The 19,860-nt window shown below is 36.6% G+C and overlaps 1 protein-coding gene across 1 annotated transcript in view; it reads right to left on the bottom strand.

The window, feature by feature from the left end:
• Positions 1–19,860, bottom strand: part of WDR72 (WD repeat domain 72) — a 225,745-nt gene that overhangs the window by 93,725 nt on the left and 112,160 nt on the right. The gene's annotated exons all lie outside the window — the stretch shown is intronic.

Genomic DNA, 19,860 nt, shown 5'->3' with positions numbered 1-19,860 from the left:
TTTATTGGGGAAAATGTATTCTGTTAGGCATAAAAAAATCCTTTTTGTTAAACCATGTGTGTACAGCTATATAGATAGTTTTAAAGATTGCTATAATACATAAATATATAAATATATGTATATATTAATATAAACATATATGTGTATACAGTCACAAGGAACAGGGATAGTTACCAAAATGTTGACAACAGTTAATTGGGAAAAGGGGGTTAAAATGATGTTTATTTATACTTTAGGGGTTTTGTTTGTTTTTCTGGTTTAGTTTTTTGAAATTTTTTTGTGACTATATATTTAATTTAAAAATATAAAAAAATGATATTTTAAAAACCATTAAAACTTTTTAAAAAACCAAAATGGGGACAAACTTAAATAGCACTTTTTTTCTTTGCAAATGCAAAAGAATAGTATACAGATTGAAAAATGGGCACATAACATCAATATCAATTGACAAATAATAACATTCAAATTAAAATATAAAAAATGCTTACCACCAATGGTAATCAAAAAGTAAAATTAGAATTAAAATATCATTCACTACCTATTAATTTAGCAAAAAGTCTGTCTTACATTATTTTATTTTGTAATGTTTAATACATACAAATAATGTATAAACCATGCATTTAGTTTTTTAAGATTATTAATGTCTTATACCAACAAACATGGACAAACCTAATCAGCATCATTATTCATAATTGCCCCAAACTAGAAGCAACCTTCCCTGATGGCTCAGTGGGTAAAGAATCTGCCTGCAATGCAGAAGACAGGAGGCTTGGATTTGATCCTGGGTCAGCAGGATCCCCTGGAGAAGGAAATGGCAACCCACTCCAGTATTCTTGCCTGGAGAATCCCATGGATAGAGGAGCCTGGCGGGATACAGTATATGGGGTCATACAGAGTCAGTGACTTGTCATTCATGACAATACACTATCAACTTATTATTAGTTGAAATAGTCACTAAGTCCTTTTTACCTTGCAAATTCTTCCTTATACATTATTTTAAACAGTAAGGACTTAAAACTAAATAACTGTTATACTTTCATTCAACTGTACTGCTGCTGCTGCTTCGCTTCAGTCGTGTCCGACTCTGTGCGACCCCATAGACGGCAGCCCACCACTGGCAAGAACACTGGAGTGGGTTGCCATTTCCTTCTCCAATACATGAAAGGGAAAAGTGAAAGTGAAGTTGCTCAGTCATGTCCGACCCTCAATGACCCCATGGACTGCAGCCCACCAGGCTCCTCCATCCATGGGATTTTCCAGGCAAGAGTACTGGAGTGGGTTGTTCTTCCATGTTCTACATCCTTACTAACACAGGATCTCATTTTTGTCAATATGGGGATATAAGTTGTTATTTCTTCTAGTTTTAATTTTTATTTTTTAATTATTACCATTAACTATCATTACAATATTTCATTGGCCTTTCACATTTGTTCTACAAAGTGTCTACCTATGACTTCTATAAACGTTCTTTTGTCTTTTATTGACTTTCAGGTTTATATATTCATTCTGGTAGTAATCTGTTGGTTATTTGGTCCAAATCAGTCAGTCAGTCTGTTCAGTCATGTCCCACTCTTTGTGACCCCATGAACCACAGCACACCAGGCCTCCCTGTCCATCACCAACTCCTGGAGTCCACCCAAACCCATGACCATTGAGTCGGTGATGCCATCCAACCATCTCATCCTCTGTCGTCCCCTTTTCCTCTTGCCCTCAATGTTTCCCAGCATCAGGGTCTTTTCAAGTGAGTCAGCTCTTTGCATCTGGTGGCCAAAGTATTGGAGCTTCAGCCTCAACATCTATCCTTCCAATGAACATCCGGGACTGATCTCCTTTAGGATGGACTGGTTGGATCTCCTTGCAGTCCAAGGGACTCAAGAGTCTTCTCCAACACCATAGTTCAAAAGCATCAATTCTTTGGTGCTCAGCTTTCTTCATAGTCCAACTCTCACATCCATACATGACCACTGGAAAAACCATAGCCCCTTTTCTCTATTTGTGGCTTATCATTTCATTACTTTTAATAATGTTTTCAGATGAATACTGAATTCTTATTTTAATACTATCAAATTTGTGAAATATTTATTTAAAAATTATATTTGGGGGTATTCTTTAAAAAGAAAAATGAAAACTTTCCCTATCCAGAGAATATAAAATTATTTACCTATTTTTCCCCAAATTTAAAGTTGCACAGAACTTTTAAATTCTTTAATACTTTCTTCTTTCATATTTGTGTTTGATTTGCAATTGGAAATGATTTTCATGTTTTTTAAAATTTTGACATCCAATTATTTCAATGTTATTTATGAATGTGTCTTTTTCCCACTGATCTCTATTTCCTGGGACATTAAGCAATTTATCCATGACTGCACAATACTCCACTGTATAATAGCTTTACAAAAAGACTTTAAGAGCTGATTGGGTAGTTTCTTCTATCCTGTTCTTCCTATGGTCTTCTATTCTTTCAAACTCCAAATTATATCTCCCACTTATTCAGACAGTGCTTAATTTCCTTTGACAGTTTTATAACTGTTCAAAATGATGTTTATATTTTTCACTTACAATTTTTAAACGTTCCAAAACACCTATAACTATGGGTCCCTTTTAATTTCTGATGTTACTTTTTTTTTGCTTTTGTTTCTTTCTTGCTAAAAGTTTGTCCATTTTAATTTTTCTTTTCAGGGAATCAACTTTGAATTTGTTGATGCTCTCGGTGAAATAATGTTTTTCTCAGGAGATAGTTTCACGGAGTATACTATTTAAACTTATTTTCTCATAGCATTTTAAGGCGTTACTCCGCAGTCTTCTGGCTTGCTTTGATGCTGTTGAGATGTCACATAGGCAACTGATGTAGTCTGTCGCTCCATCTGGCCTTTCTCTCTCTGCTTTTCAGATCTTATTGTCTTTAATATTCTGTGTGGAAACACAGAATCACTGAGATTCTTCTGGTGTGGATATTTTGCCCCAGTCTTACACTGTATCTGAATATTCCTATCTTTCGTTAATCTTGTGAAGTTCTCAGATTTGTCTTTTTGAATATTTTCTCTCTCTGTCCCTTATGAAACTCTGATTAGTTATTAATATTTGTCACTCAATCCCCTTTCATGTTTTTTGTCTCTTTGTCTCTCTGCCACATGCTGGCAGTGACTTAAGAACTTCCCTTCTGATAAGCTAGTTTTCTTCTCACCTGTCTCTACTGTGCCATTTAATTTACCCATTGAGTTTCTAATTTTGATTTTTACCTTTTTCATTTCTACAAGTTCTATTTGACAAATTCATCATTTTATAGTTTGTTAGTTCTTCCTTATGTTTCTAAACTCTTTATTTTTTAAAACATACTTATTTTCTTTGCATGCTGTATCTGTAATTACAATTTTTAAGATCTTTGTTGAATATGACTCTTATTTTGTTCATGCTTTCCTATTTCCTTATGTGTTTTGTAAGTATGTGTATGTTTCTAAGTATGTGTATGTTTGAAACATTATCAGTGATAATCCTTTGAGACATGGGTAAAAGATGCATTCTTCTAGAGAGGAGTTGTGTTTTTGACTGCCAGATACTCAGAGGTACCGCCAGCAGGCCCCTATTTAAATAAAAATGTCAGCTTAAGACTTTTTTCACTCCTTGCAATGTGAATCCTAACCCTGAACCTGTGTGAAGTTCAGGTTATGGTTAGCAATTCTCAGGCAAAACTGCTTTCCCCCATCCATCTTGGCTAAACCCAACAAAGAAATATATTGTCTTCTTTTGTGGAATATATATATATTTTTTTTACTGCACATACACCTCTAAGAGAAAAATGAACTTGTGCAAAGGTCTCTAACCCAAATTCCTATCAATATACTGGACCTGGACACTCCCTTTAATTACCTATGTGTGAGTTCAAGTCACTCAGTCGTGTCCGACTCTTTGCGACCCCATGGACTGTAGCCTACCAGGTTCCTCCATCCATGGGATTTTCCAGGCAAGAATACTGGAGTGGGTTGCCATTTCCTTCTCCAGGAGATCTTCCCAACCCAGGGATTGAACCCGGGTCTCCCACATTGTAGGCAGATGCTTTACTGTCTGAGCCACCAGAGAAGCTCTTAATTACCTATAGAGTGGTTAAAATCCAAGCTGAGAGACCCCAGAAATTAGCAGATGTCTTTCAGCTTTCCCTCTATCTGTCTAGATTTGTGATTTCACCTTGTTTTTTTACCTTGAAAAGTTTCCTTAAATTTCATTTTAACTGAGCTATGTATTATTTTTAAGGATTAATTGTAAAATATTTTATCCACTATTTTTAGAGAATTAATCAGTACTGATGTGCAGGCTATTTGCCCACAAATAGAAAAGGGGTTTGTAAAGAGTACTAAAAGTTAAAATATTCAGCTTCAAAAATGGAACAAAAAAAGGGGACTGTCACACACTATATGATGTATGTAAACTGGTATCTCTTTCATGGAAGACAGCAAAATCTATCAACAACCTTAAACTATTATACACAGAATTTCTTTCACAAATAATTTATCCTAAGGGGAAAAGCATAAAGATGTACAAAATTATATAAAAAAATGTTCATTGTAGAATTTTCTATATCAATAAGCTGAAAATAACTTAAACATCCCATAATAGAGATTTGGCTAAAACATGATGGTATATGCACACATTAAAACATTACATAGATATTAAAAAGTTTGTTGTAAAATGTAAAATGTCACAGCAAGAAATTCACATATATTGTTGACAGAAAATATCTATATCTGAAAAGTACAATTTGATTTAAAAAATTGCAGAGATTTCTTATGTCTCCTGTTTTAAAAACTCCTACAAAAATGTATATTTTACTATAGTAAACAAGAGCTCTTTTAAAAAAGCAATATAGATTGCCAAAGAAAATGTTAATAATAAATATGGCATTCTAAAGGTTTTTAATATATGCTTCCCCCCCAAAAGTACATTAATCGAATTAAACTTTAAAGCTAAGAAAACCAACTCAACATAAACAATCAAGGTTAATATTATAGATATATACAAAACTCACAAAAATTAATTAATAAAATATTCATCTCAGGAGAAAAAATGATAAAAGAAGATAAAAATATCACAGAGGGAAATACTTTTTAAACAACTTGTCTCAATAAAAAGCAAGTAAGTGTCAAATTTCATACACTATACTGGTTTCAATCCCTTCAATTAAAGTTTTCACAAATTTGTAACAAACAGAAAGTAGAGTACCCCAAACTGTTGAGTGCTCATTTCAAGCTGAACTTTGATAAGATCTAGATGTCTTTAACCTTTTTCAAAAACATTGTGGTAATATGTATCAAGAATCTTAAAACTATTCAGTATCATCTCCCCTAATTGAGATGCTACTTCATGTTCCTGAAGGGTACCACTCCAGATTCCATCTTTTGGGCTTATCCCTGGTTTTCTTTCATTCAGCAGTAACTCAAGAGGTCCTTGCTGAATGCCTACTCTATAGAACTTGGTGTGAGGCATTATCTACCGAATACAGAGCGAGACCTAGCATCTCCACGGATGCAGCTCACATTCTTTACCCGCAGAGGGGAGAGAGACACGTGCCAAGCAATAACCACGTGGCTTGGATAAGGGAAGAATAAGGAAAAAATATAGGAAACTATAAAGGGCTGAAAAAGACACCTCAGCCTGAAGAATACCAGTAGGAGTCTCAGCAGAAGCGACACCAAACTGAGACATGAAAGGTTAAGGAGAAATGATCTGAAGGAAAGTGGGAGGCCAGGTATTTCAGGCCAAAGGAAGAGAATGAGAAACCCCCTAGAGCAATGGCTGAAAGAGGAATGAGGTGTGCAGGGAGTATGCCCTGTGAAGGTTTTAGTTTGGCTCCAGAGTAGAATATGGGAATGTAGAATGAGCCCAACAGGACAGGAGCCAGATTACACTGAAGCCCTGCAAGCTCTGTTGAGTTTCAAATTTATTCAAAGAACACTTATGACCCCTGAATGGGTATAAAGCAAGGAAGTCACCTATTCACAAACTATAGCCATGGTTTCTTTTGAATTAGGGGTAATGAAGTAGGTTGAAGACAGGGTTCTGTCCTTGTGTACACTTCTACTTCCCCAAAGCTATAATCTTCTCTGATCACAACATCTAGACTTCCTCAGTTACTGCGACAGTCAAAATCATAGCAATGTTTCTGGCAATATTTTGTGATCCATGCTGCCACACCAGGCCCGCTGTAAACAAAAATCCTAAATGTCTGTCCCTAAATATGATCACCTTAAGTCTCAAGAGCAACTGGATACTTTATAGTATTTTTAAATCATAAATGCTCCAAATTTATTTAGCATACAAAAAAGTTGATTTCCATTTGAAAATAAGTCCATTGGACGATATATAAACCATTGCTATATCTGAATGTACTAAAATGATTAAATATTATAATTCTAGCTTGTCATCATTGTTTTAACATTTTAAAATCTTCAAAGAAATAGTATATTTTTAAAGTCATGTCACCAAAGGACTTAAAAAATAATATTTACCAATTTGGGGGGCATGAGTAACATAGAATGACAATGAATACCTATAACAGTAATTCCTGAGCTTTAATATATCATAAATTGGGCATATACAATATTTAGTAATGTGTAGTAAAGGTAACGGTATTTCTTAAACTTCTTTATATTTATATGTTACCTATATAAAATATATTCCTCAGACAAGAATTCTATTAACAGTAACCTACAGTAACAGTAAATCATGACTGAATGATGTTGTATAAAAATATAAATATTTAGAATGATAAAGCATATGTAAACATCATTACAACAGGAGTGTTTAGAAACATTTACCCATCTTGTTATAATAAAAAGTCTAGAACAAGTAATCAAATACAGAAGTATTTCATTCAGTCTAAGTCACTGCAAGGTGAGGGCTAAATACAAATTTTAAGTTATTAGTTCACATGTTATTTATAGAATGCTCTCTGATTGCTTGGCAGTAATTTCTCAAACTGTGCTGTCCAGGCTTTGCAAGCATAAGAAGGTGCTGGTATTTTCCCCAAGATCACACCACATTTAGTCTTACTCTCTGAAGTTCAGGTTGAGGCAAGACAGGAGGTGTGGTTTGCAATCAGGACAGCAAGAGGGTGGCACTCGAGGACAATGGTCCATTCCAACCTCTGAACTTTGTGAAGCAGGGGAGTGGAATGGTGGTGGTACATCTACATGTGAATGCTCTGAACAGCAGGTGGGGAGAAGAAAGAGGCATAGAGAGCTGAGCTCTTTGTCTGAAGTACACAGATTTGGGGAAAAGCTACTGAGTCAGAAAGTCTGCAAGTAGAATCCCAGATGGCCAGTGGGCAAAAATTATTCTTCTACAAGCAGTAAGAACTCAGAATAAATGACAAGTAAAACTGAAGTCAACAGCACAAAATTCAAACCCTTAACAACCCAGTGTACATAGAAAAAAGAAAACAAAAATAAAAAGAAAGAAAAAGAAGAAACCCAAAAGTTTGGAAGGAAAAGAAATGTAATAGTTGTGAAGGTATAAATCTAACATCTTTATTAATAAAAGTCCATTTATTTTTTTCTTCATCCTACTGTGTTCAGCTTGTGCCTTTTCCTTTTCTGTCTGAGTCAGAAAGACAAAACTGTTAAAGAAGGTTGTTTTTACACCCTGTCTTTGAAGGTAGAAATGCACTAACAACATGTTCTGATAAAACTTTTTCCTGAAAACATATTGGATCCCCCACTGAGTTTGTTATAAAAGAATCTGACCTGCCCAACCTATAACAACTAGAAATATATTTGGTAAAACTGATGCTTAAAATCATGTTCAAATGCTCACTCTTATGCTTTTGCACAATAATACTGAATACAAATATTTAAATACTAAGTGAGAAAACATATTTTAAATACTTAGTTTCATTAGAGCAAGAAGAATTTAGAAATGATCTAATCTGACCCCTTCCCCTTAAACAAAGGAAAATGAGGGACAGAGAAGTAAAGTGACTTGTTCAAAGTTACCTGTTTGGTAAATAGCCAAGTCAGGATTCTTGTCTTTTTTTTCTGTTTTTTTCTTCAGATGATATTATCAACTTAATTTTTTAAAAAATGAAATAGTCTTATTTATTATTTCTAAGATATACAAAGGGTCCAGATTAGCTAAACATTCCTTTTATGAAACACCATATTCATTGAAATGTATAAGGAAATCATCATTATATGAAAATATTTACCGATGAGCTGATCACTTAGAAAATTAGAACCCAAACACTTCTCCATTTCTAATATCCTTTAGTCAGGCTCTGACTGATTATCAAATAATACAATCCGATTGTAAAGTAAATAGCAAATATTATTTAAAATGGAGTATTATACTAAATCCAGACAGGGATATCAGAACTGAGTCAGACCCAGTGTCATTAACTAATAAAAATCTAGCAAAGACCAGTTAAGAACTGAAGAAGACAAAACTAATTTAGATGCTTCAAATGACAAATCTTGTAACTAAGATAGGCCTGTCAAACACCTGATTATCTTTTTTTTTTTTTTTTTGCCTTAGCATAACCATTGTATTTTATTTTCTGTCTAAAATTCTTATGATTTTCATTTGTTTTGAGTTGAATAGTGAGACCGAAGTCTTAATATACATTCTTATTAGAAAAAAGTCTCAAAATCACATAGTAGATAGTCTTGCTATCTACTGATAGTAAAAGATAATCACCTGATTATCTTTTAAACACTTTTTAAAATAACTATTATTCAATGTGAAATTCAAACATGAAGTAAAAGGTAACATATTATTTAACATGCAATTTATTTAAAAATACACAAAACAAATTTTAAATAATTAGTTATATAATTAGTTAAATAATTAGTATATAATTGTAATCATAACATAAATTTAAAGAATTGGTATAGAATACAATTATAATCTAAACATATTAAATATAATATAAATCACATTTTAATAATTTTACTTTTTTTTTAGTTAAAACTCTGTTTTTACTCCTGTTAACAGCTAACTCAGCAGATCAACCCATGCTCTACAGTCTGCCTGATCACTGGTAAGCTACATTCTACTTTATGCATTCCAATCACAGGAACTATGGTATTTGCTTATCCTTTTTTTTTCTTCAATTCTTTCCTAGGCTTATCATTTTCATTTCACAATTTTATAAGTTTTGTAAAAAATGAGGAACTGTGCATGTAAAATAGATTCCATAAGAAAAGAAACTTTAGTAATTTGTATTGTTGGGCTTCCCTGGTGGCTCAGAAATAAAGAATCCGCCTCTTGCCTGGAAAATCCCATGGATGGAGGAGCCTGGTAGGCTGCAGTCCATGGGGTCTCTGAGTCGGACACAATTAAGCAACTTCACTTTCATTTTTCACTTTCATGCATTGGAGAAGTAAATGGCAACCTACTCCAGTGTTCTTGCCTGGAGAATCCCAAAGACGGGGGTGCCTGGTGGGCTGCCGTCTATGGGGTCACACAGAGTCGGACACGACTGAAGTGACTCAGCAGCAGCAGCAGCAGCAGCAGCAATGCATGAAACCTGGGTTTGATCCCTGAGTCAGGGAGATCCCCTGGAGGAGGGTATGGCAGCTCACTACAATATTCTTGCCTGGAGAATCCCATGGACAGAGGAGCCTGGCTGGCTATGGTCCATGGGGTCCCAAAGAGTGGGACAGGACTGAGCGACTAAACACAGCACAGCATAAGGGTTCAGAATGAGCATCTGCAAAATGTATCACTTTTGTGGGAGGATTATTTTGAGGTAAAGGTTATCCAGACCCTGAGGGTTCAAGAGAAACCTTTTTCTCTCTCTTAACTAGAAGAATTTAAATTGGGGATTTTCCCAGAAAAAAAGTTATTACCAGAGATAGATTTTATCTAAGTGGGCCCCATCTCTATGGCAGGGCAAACATCTAATTACCACTCATGTGCTCTTCTTATCATCCTGTGAATGACCTTCTTGTCCTTGAAAGCTCCAGACTCCTATCCTCCTCCTTAACTCAGGATGGCATATGTACCTCATTTTCCTTTCCTGTCTCTGACCCTCTCATGTCTGGGATTCCTGTAATTACAAAATTAATTTTTACTTTCTCCCATTAATCTGGCTCATGTCAATTTAATTCATAGGCCAGCCAGAAGAATCTAGAAGGGTAAGGGAAAGTTTTCTTCCTCCATGACATCTGAAAGACCCTATAATGATGAGTCACTCTAACAACTCCTGGATAACTAGGTATGGATGAAGGCATGTAGCAGATCAGGGAAAAAAAAAAAAACTCATAAAAATATACAAGGATTCTACACTCTGGTTACTCTGTAAGTTTCTGAATTTTTCCTATTTAAATAAACAAAAGAGAGAAATCCCAGTTGATGCATTTCTAGTTAATTCTGGGATGAAATATATTAAGAATTCTAGAAAATGTATCTATACTCAAGGGAAAATGTCCACATCAAAAGATTTGTGATAATGGAAGTTTTTTCAAATAAGGATGGTACAGATGATGGGGGAAAATGTGGTATCTGTGCATTGAACACTATCACTGAGAAATTACATGATTAACCAATGTGATAAATTTTACAGTAAAGGTAACATAATTTCTTGAAATAGCAAATTTTCTGAGAAATAAATCTAAAATGTAGATGAATTTATGACCTAAAACTCATGCCACAAAAGCAGAGAATATGATGAATGGATACAAAAGAAGCTACTAGTTGCCTACCTCTTTGCTACTAAAAATTTCAGATAGCTACTTTCGTTTTGTGACAAACTAACAAATCCTAGAGGTTTTGGATAAGTTGACACCTAGTCAAGATGGCAAAGTTTAGACTTTGGACAGAGTTATTTCTTCCAAATAGATATCAATAATGACATATTTTTATAAAAGAAATTCTAAAAGGTTTAGACAAGCTCAAAAACAAAATAAACATCTTTGAGGATCAAAATGGGACAGAAAGACAAAGTGCTCAGTGGAGGTAAAGTTACAGGCCTTTTAAGCAACAGATCTTTAAGCAGATTGCAGGGCTTCAGAGTTCAGCCCCTGAGTTTAACATCAATGGAAGATACCTAGCCTAGAACAATTTTAACTTGTAAATAAGCCAAGGCACAAGCTTGCTTTCTATGGGGTCACAAAAAGTCGGACACGACTGAGCGACTGATCTGATCTGATCTGATCAGAATAGTTCAGACTTCATTCTGGACTGAGAACCTTGCAAAAGGTAGATAGAGACAACAGTAAAACTAATAGGGAATATTAGCTCCATATATATACAGAGAGAGAGAGAGAGGAAAATAAAATACACTAAAAAAAAAAAAAAAAAACAAGAGAATAAAAGTCCTCTAGAAATGAGGCTATAAACCAAAATTCTAAAACACTGGAAATCTAATAGAAAGACAGCTAAAAAATAAGCACCAATGCATATATTTACTCCAGATGAAATCAATACTTTAGAATGGACTGAAAAAAAAATCAGAGAATAGTATTCACAAAAATGAACAAAGAAATATGAAAGGAAGGAAGTAAAATAAAATGAATAAATGAGAAAGAATTTGTTAGAAATATTAAGAAAATGCAATAATTGTATTTAAAATACAGGAGAGACATATTAGAAAACTATCATGAATAAGTATGGGAACAGCCTGTGAAATAAATCATAAGAGTGTATTTCAACTCAGAGAAATTCACCTTACACAGCAAACCTAGGTAGACCCCTCATTTATGAAAACGATAATTTAATAGTGCCCAGAAAGCTGAGCATCGAAGAATTGATGGTTTTGAACTGTGGTGTTGGAGAAGACTCCTGAGAGTCCCTTGGACTGCAAGGAGATCCAACCAGTCCATTCTGAAGGAGATCAGCCCTGGGATTTCTTTGGAAGGAATGATGCTAAAGCTGAAACTCCAGTACTTTGGCCACCTCATGCAAAGAGCTGACTCATTGGAAAAGACGCTGATGCTTGGAGGGATTGGGGGCAGGAGGAGAAGGGGACGACAGAGGATGAGATGGTTGGATGGCATCACTGACTCGATGGACGTGAGTCTCAGTGAACTCCAGGAGTTGGTGATGGACAGGGAGGCCTGGTGTGCTGCGATTCATGGGGTCGCAAAGAGTTGGACACAACTGGGCGACTGAATTGAACTGAGGAACCATTTTACCTAACCGTCTATAACCCTACATTCATGCATATAGGAAAGCATTGGAATTCCAGTTTTCTTTGGGTAAGAATTTGAAATACATTGTCTTACAAAATCACTAAAAAGCTCAACTTGGTAGAACTTGAAATGCTACTATTAATAATATACATCTTTAACACCATGAGCTAAAGGAGCTTTAGAGAGCTGGCCTGGAAACCAAGTAGCTTTAAAGTCCTTGTTTTCAATGTTTCTCCAGGAAAATGCAATCAAATCTTTGAGCAAACCAATTTATAAACTTTGGGAATGTAATTCATCCTTATATTTGGGCTGCTTGCTTGTTTTTCTTGTAGTGCTTCAATGCATCCACTGATGTGGCCTGGCTTTAAGTTATACTCTACTATTACTTAGTCTGTATAAAACTTATTAAAGCCTTGAGCAAAGTGGTATATCATTCAACTTCTAATCACACTTGTTGTCAATAAAGGTGAAAATTTTCTATGTCAACATCTCAATTAAATCATTTCACCATCCACATGGAGTTATAGAAATTAAGTTGAAAATGTTTGTAAAATTCAATCATAACCTGATCTACCATACCAAAACACAATTAGTTACAATGTAAGTGATTATAATAGCAAATGCAAGATCATCTTTAATTAAAAGATATACATTTAAACTGAATGTCCAAACTAACTACACTGAAACTTTAAAACATAAAATTAAAACTGAAGGAATAGATTCTCATAATTGGATCTGTTACCACATTTTCTATAACTTACAAATCACAAACATTATCAATAAGATTATACATTTTATAAAAAATGCATCTTTGAGATCAAATAATTTTAAGTGAACAGTATAATATTCTTCATTTGATAATTATAAATTTAGAGTCTACCATGTGAGCTTATTATGCCCAGGACTAAATTTAAGATAAACTTAGTCATAAACCCTTAAAAGACAGTAATGGCACAGGTTTTTGTAACCTCTGACAGATGAAGCTATTGAGAAGTGGATTTGTGTTTTCGTCCAAAATGAATACAGGTAACAACTGGTAGAGCCAAGACTCAGACCCAAATGATTTTAACTTCAAGCTCATGCTTTAACAATCACTTTTGATTTTTTTTCTTAATACCTTTATTGAAGTGCCATTTGTATGCAATACCATAAAATTCATCTGCCATAAGTGTTCAATTCAGAGGTTTTAGTAAATTTAGAGTTGTGCAGTCATCAATACAACTCAGTTTTAAATCATTTTCATCACCTCCTTTGTGACCATTTGCTGCCACTCCCATTCCTATCCACTCTCCCAGGCGACCATTAATACACTTTCTGTCAACAACAGTTTCCTTTTCTAGATATTTTATAGAAATGAAATCATTCAGTATGTGGACTTTTGCATCTGGCTTCTTTCACTTGAGCTTGATGCTCTTGAGATTCACTCATGTTGTAGTATGTATCAATATTACATTCTTTTATTTTGCTGCATCCATATTGGCTTTATACGGGATAAATGATCTTGTAGTTGAAGAGAAATTAAAATCTCAGATGTAACATGTACATCTGAGATGGATCTACATAACATTTCTTTCCTTCCACCTATTCACCATTTGAGTCTAGGGACCTTTATTTTCATATTGCCTTTCATAGAACATCTTTACTAGTTGCCTAACTCAAACTCATCCTGCACAGCACTATCAGAATAATCTAGGTTTAGAAAAAATTGTGCTTTGAACATATTACTATAAAAAAAGTAATTCTCACAAGTTCCAATACGCTGGTACAATTAAGTCCAACTCCACTAGGTTGGCATGCAGAGACTCCCAGTCAAGCCTTTTTCTCCCTTTCTTTTGTAACTTGACTAATCCTCCTCTTTTGTTCTGCTTTCTGCGATTCTTCTACATAATAGCAGAAAGTGAAGAGGAACTAAAGAGCCTCTTGACCAGGGTGAAAATGCTAGTTTAAAACTCCACATTCAAAGAACTAAGATTACGGCATCTGGTCTCATCACTTTAAGGCAAATAGAAGGGGGAAAAGTGGAAGCAGTGACAGATTTTACTTCCTTGGGCTCCAAAATCACTGCAGATGGTGACTGCAGCCATGAAATTAAAAAACGCTTGCTCCTTGAAAGGAAAGCTACGGCAAAGCTAGACAGCATATTAAAAGCAGAGACATCGCTTTGCCGACAAAAGTCCATATAGTCAAAGCAATGGTAGTCATGTTCAGATGTGAGTGAAAATGAAACTCACTCTGTGGTGCCTGACTCTGTGACCCCATGGACTACACAGTCCATGGAATTCTCCAGGCCAGAATACTGGAGTGGGTAGCCTTTCCCTTCTCCGAGGGATCATCCCATTCCAGGGATCAAACCCAGGTCTTCTGCATTGCAGGCAGATTCTTTACCAGCTGAGCCACAAGGAAAGCCCAAGAACACTGGAGTGGGTAGCCTAACTCTTCTCCAGTGGATCTTCCTAACCCAGGAATCAAACCGGGATCTCCTGCATTGCGGGTGGATTCTTTACCAACTGAGCTATCAGGGAAGCCCCAACCTCTTGGATGTGAGAGTTGGATCATAAAGAAAGTTAAGCACCGAAGATGCTTTCGAACTGTGGTGCTGGAGAAGACTCTTGCGAGTCCCTTGGACTGCAATAAGACCAGATCAGTTAATCCTAAAGGAAATCAACCCTGAATATTTACTGGAAGTACTGATGGTGAAACTGAAGTTTCAATACTTTGGCCACCTGATCTGAAGACCAGCTCATTGGAAAAGACCTTGATGCTAGGGAAAGAGTGAAGGCAATAGGAGGAGTGGATGGCAGAGGATGTGATGATTAGATAGCATCACTGACTCAATGGATATAAATCTGAGCAAACTCTGGGAGATAGAGAAGGACAGGGGAGCCTGCAGTCCATAAGGTCACAAAGAGTTGGACACAACTTAGCAACTGAACAACAACTTAAATAGATAAAATATCCGTCTAGGTTTGTAACAAGGATTTTATGTTGTTGCTAAGTCTTGTCCAACTATTTTATGACCCCATGGACTGTAGCCTGCCAGGCTCCTCTATCCATGGAATTCTCAGGCAAGAATACTGGACTGGGTTGCCATTCCCCTCTCCAGGAGATGTTCCTGACTCATGGATCAAACCCAGGTCTTCTACATTGGCAGGCAGATTCTTTACTGCTGAGCCACCAGGGAAACCCAAGGATTTTATACTTCTTCCTAACAAGAGATGGCAAGAATGAATGTCGACATTCTAGGAATCAGCAAACTAAAATGGACTGGAATGGGTGAATTTAACTCAGATGACCATTATAACTATTACTGTGGGTAGGAATCCCTCAGAAGAAATGGAGTAGCCATCATGGTCAATAAAAGTGTCCGAAATGCAGTAATTGGGTGCAATCTCAAAAATGTCAGGATGATCTCTGTTCGTTTCCAAGGCAAACCATTCAATATCACAGTAATCCAAGTCTATGCCCCAACCAGTAACGCTGAAGAAGCTGAAGTTGAACAGTCCTATAAAGACCTACAAGACCTTTTAGAACTAACACCCAAAAAAGACGTCCTTTTCATTATAGGGGACTGAAATGCAAAAGTAGGAAGTCAAGAAACACCTGGAGTAACAGGCAAATTTGGCCTTGGAATATGGAATGAAGCAGGGCAAAGACTAATAGAGTTTTGCCAAGAAAATGCACTAGTCATAACAAACACCCTCTTCCAACAACACAAGAGAAGACTCTATACATGGACATCACCAGATGGTCAACACCAAAATCAGATTGATCATATTCTTTGCAGCTGAAGATGGAGAAGCTCTATACAGTCAACAAAAACAAGACCGGGAGCTGACTGTGGCTCAGATCATGAACTCCTTATTACCAAACTCAGAATTAAATTGAAGAAAGTAGGGAAAGTCACTAGACCATTCAGCTATGACCTAAATCAAATCCCTTATGATTATACAGTGGAAGTGAGAAATAAATTTAAGGGCCTAGATCTGATAGATAGAGTGCCTGATGAACTATGGATGGAGGTTCATGACATTGTACAAGAGACAGGGATCAAGACCATCCCCATGGAAAAGAAATGCAAAAAAGTAAAATGGCTGTCTGAGGAGGGCTTACAAATAGCTGTGAAAAGAAGAGAAGCAGAAAGCAAAGGAGAAAAGGAAAGATATAAGCATCTGAATGCAGACTTCCAAAGAATAGCAAGGAGAGATAAGAAAGCCTTCCTCAGCGATCAATGCAAAGAAATAGAGGAAAACAACAGAATGGGAAAGACTAGAGATCTCTTCAAAATTAGAGATACCAAGGGAACATTTCATGCAAAGATGGGCTCGATAAAGGACAGAAATGATATGGACCTAACAAAACAAAAAAAAAAGAAATGATATGGACCTAACAGAAGCAGAAGATATTAAGAAGAGGTGGCAAGAATACACAGAAGAACTGTACAAAAAATTCTTCACGACCCAGATAATCATGATGGTATGATCACTGACCTAGATAGAGCCAGACATCCTGGAATGTGAAGTCAAGTGGGCCCTAGAAAGCATCACTATGAACAAAGCTAGTGGAGGTGATGGAATTCCAGTGGAGCTAGTCCAAATCCTGAAAGATAATGCTGTGAAAGTGCTGCACTCAAAATGTCAGCCAATTTGGAAAACTCAGCAGAGGCCACAAGACTGGAAAAGGTCAGTTTTCATTCCAATCCCCAAGAAAGGCAATGCCAAGGAATGCTCAACTACCACACAATTGCACTCATCTCACATGCTAGTAAAGTAATGCTCAAAATTCTCCAAGCCAGGCTTCAGCAATACATGAACCGTGAACTTCCTGATGTTCAAGCTGGTTTTAGAAAAGGGAGAGGAACCAGAGATCAAATTGCCAACATCTGCTGGATCATGGAAAAAGCAAGAGAGTTCCAGAAAAGCATCTATTTCTGCTTTATTGACTATGCCAAAGCCTTTGACCGTGTGGATCACAATAAACTGTGGAAAATTCTGAAAGAGATGGGACTACCAGACCACCTGACCTGCCTCTTGAGAAATCTGTATGCAGGTCAGGAAGCAACAGTTAGAACTGGACATGGAACAACAGACTGGTTCCAAATAGGAAAAGGAGTACGTCAAGGCTGTATATTGTCACCCTGCTTATTTAACTTATATGCAGAGTACATCATGAGAAACGCTGGTCTAAAAGAAACACAAGCTGGAATCAGGATATCCGGGAGAAATATCAGTAACCTCAGATATGCAGATGACACCACCCTTATGGCAGAAAGTGAAGAGGAACTCAAAAGCCTCTTGATGAAAGTGAAAGTGGAGAGTGAAAAAGTTGGTTTAAAGCTCAACATTCAGAAAACGAAGATCATGGCATCCGGTCCCATCACTTCATGGGAAATAGATGGGCAAACAGTGGAAACAGCATCAGACTTTATTTTAGGGGGCTCCAAAATCACTGCAGATGGTGACTGCAGCCATGAAATTAAAAGACGCTTTCTCCTTGGAAGGAAAGTTATGACCAACCTAGATAGCAAATTCAAAAGCAGAGACATTACTTTACCAACCAAGTTTCGTCTAGTCAAGGCTATGGTTTTTCCAGTGGTCATGTATGGATGTGAGAGTTGGACTGTGAAGAAGGCTGAGCACCAAAGAATTGATGCTTTTAAACTGTGGTGTTGGAGAAGACTCTTGAGAGTCCCTTGGACTGCAAGGAGATCCAACCAGTCCATTCTGAAGGAGATGAGCCCTGGGATTTCTTTGGAAGGAATGATGCTAAAGCTGAAACTCCAGTCCTTTGGCCACCTCATGCGAAGAGTTGACTCATTGGAAAAGACTCTGATGTTGGGAGGGATTGGGGGCAGGAAGAGAAGGGGACGCCAAAGGATGAGATGGCTGGATGGCATCACTGACTCAATGGACGTGAGTCTGAGTGAACTTCGGGAGTTCGTGATGGACAGGGAGGCCTGGCGTGCTGCGATTCATGGGGTCGCAAAGAGTCAGACAAGACTGAGCGACTGAACTGAACTGAACTGAATCACATTTTTTCTTTGGTACACATGTTTCACCAAGTTATAGTGAAACATACTGAAAAGTCAGAATTATTTTTAGCTTTCAAGTAACAGCAAGGTCTGATTTGTGCTCTAAAACAGGCATATGAAACCATGGCTGCTGCAGTCCTGGCCTCCTCACTAAGGACTCCATTTCTTGACAATTCTGGGACCAACATTCTCCCAATAAACCAGGCTTGAATCTGGTTATTATGCTTTCCTTCTGAAGTCCTCTCTTTAATGTTTTTTATACCATGTTCCCTTTTCACATTTTATTAATGATTCGTTCATTTATTCAACTATCAGATGTTTACTAAGCAACTACTCCATGCCAGGTGCTGTGCCATATGTGGAAGACTCAGTGGTGAGCAAGACCTGTGGTCCTTGAATCATGTACCTCGCAGTCTCATGCATCCAGGCTGTGCTTGGCTGCCTGATTCTTCTGCTGTAAGTAAATAGCCTTCCCCTTTTATTTATATTTTCCCTCTGCTTTTGTGTCTCATCTCATGCTGAGAATGTCCTAACACTCATCTACAGAAATTCTATTGCTTTTGAAATCTCATTTTTCCAAGAGATTTTCCTACATAAATCTTTTCTAATTCTTCCAGTTGTAATCTTGCCTTTTTTTGGATTTCTTTTATTACATTTTTATTTCTTTTTCAGCATTTACCTTTTGTCATCATCATATGTATAAGTACCATTATTTTTACCCACTCCAATCTCTAAAAGACTAAGTGTCCCTCACCTCGGTGCATGATACCACCAGGAATTTGTTCTGTTAAGAGTTCATGGTGGGGAAGGGATAGTTAGGGAGTTTGGAATGGACATGTACACATTGCTATATTTAAAATGGATAACCAACAAAGACCTACAACAAAGGCCTACTTATAGCACATGGAACTCTGCTCCATGTTATGTGGCAGTCAGGATGGGAGGGGAGTTTGGAGGGAGAATGGATACATGTATATGTATGGCTAAGTCCCTACACTATTCACCTGAAACTGTTACAACATTGTTAATCAGCTATATCCCAATACAAAATAAAAAGTTAAAAAAAATTTTAAGTGCTCATAAAACATGAGATCTTTTACAGAAGACTTCACTGGGCCAGGTCAGTTGAGTCATGTATATACTTATTTCAAGATATTTTCCCTCTAGTAACCAAAACATAATGATTAATATGTTATTCCAGGTCTTTTTGAAAATTAACAAAATAAAAACCAGCACATTTAAAAAAATAATTAGGTATGCCTTTGTTTCTGGTAACTTGGGATTCAGCTCTCAGGTGTTAGTCCTGCACATTTCCGAAAGCCCATCTCTAACCTCTTTGTGACCCGAAGAATTCATTTAAGAAACTGTCGCCTAAGTGAAAAATAAGTGCCTCACAACATTCTCCCATTTAAGCACCTAATTACAGGGTCAGTCAAGAGTCAACCTGCTTCCTAACAGGTTGCTTCCAGTGTGTGGGTTCCTGTCCACCCAGAGTTCAGTTAGGGTGCCCCCACTCTTGGGTCCTGGCGTACTTGGATGTCATTGCCCTGACTTTGAACTCTGACTCCAAAAAATCTTACTGATGCAGAATTCGGGGTCTTTGAAAAAGGACAAATTGTTCCCTAAGTCATTTCTCCATAGGTTACAAATGAAAATCACCGTTTTTTATGCCTTCTCTGAATATAACTGTGTCTAAAATCATGGAACACT

The sequence above is a fragment of the Bos taurus genome, chromosome 10 (assembly GCF_002263795.3).
Source record: "Bos taurus isolate L1 Dominette 01449 registration number 42190680 breed Hereford chromosome 10, ARS-UCD2.0, whole genome shotgun sequence".
Classification (NCBI taxonomy): domain Eukaryota; kingdom Metazoa; phylum Chordata; class Mammalia; order Artiodactyla; family Bovidae; genus Bos; species Bos taurus.
This window is presented reverse-complemented; position numbering and strand designations above follow the sequence as displayed.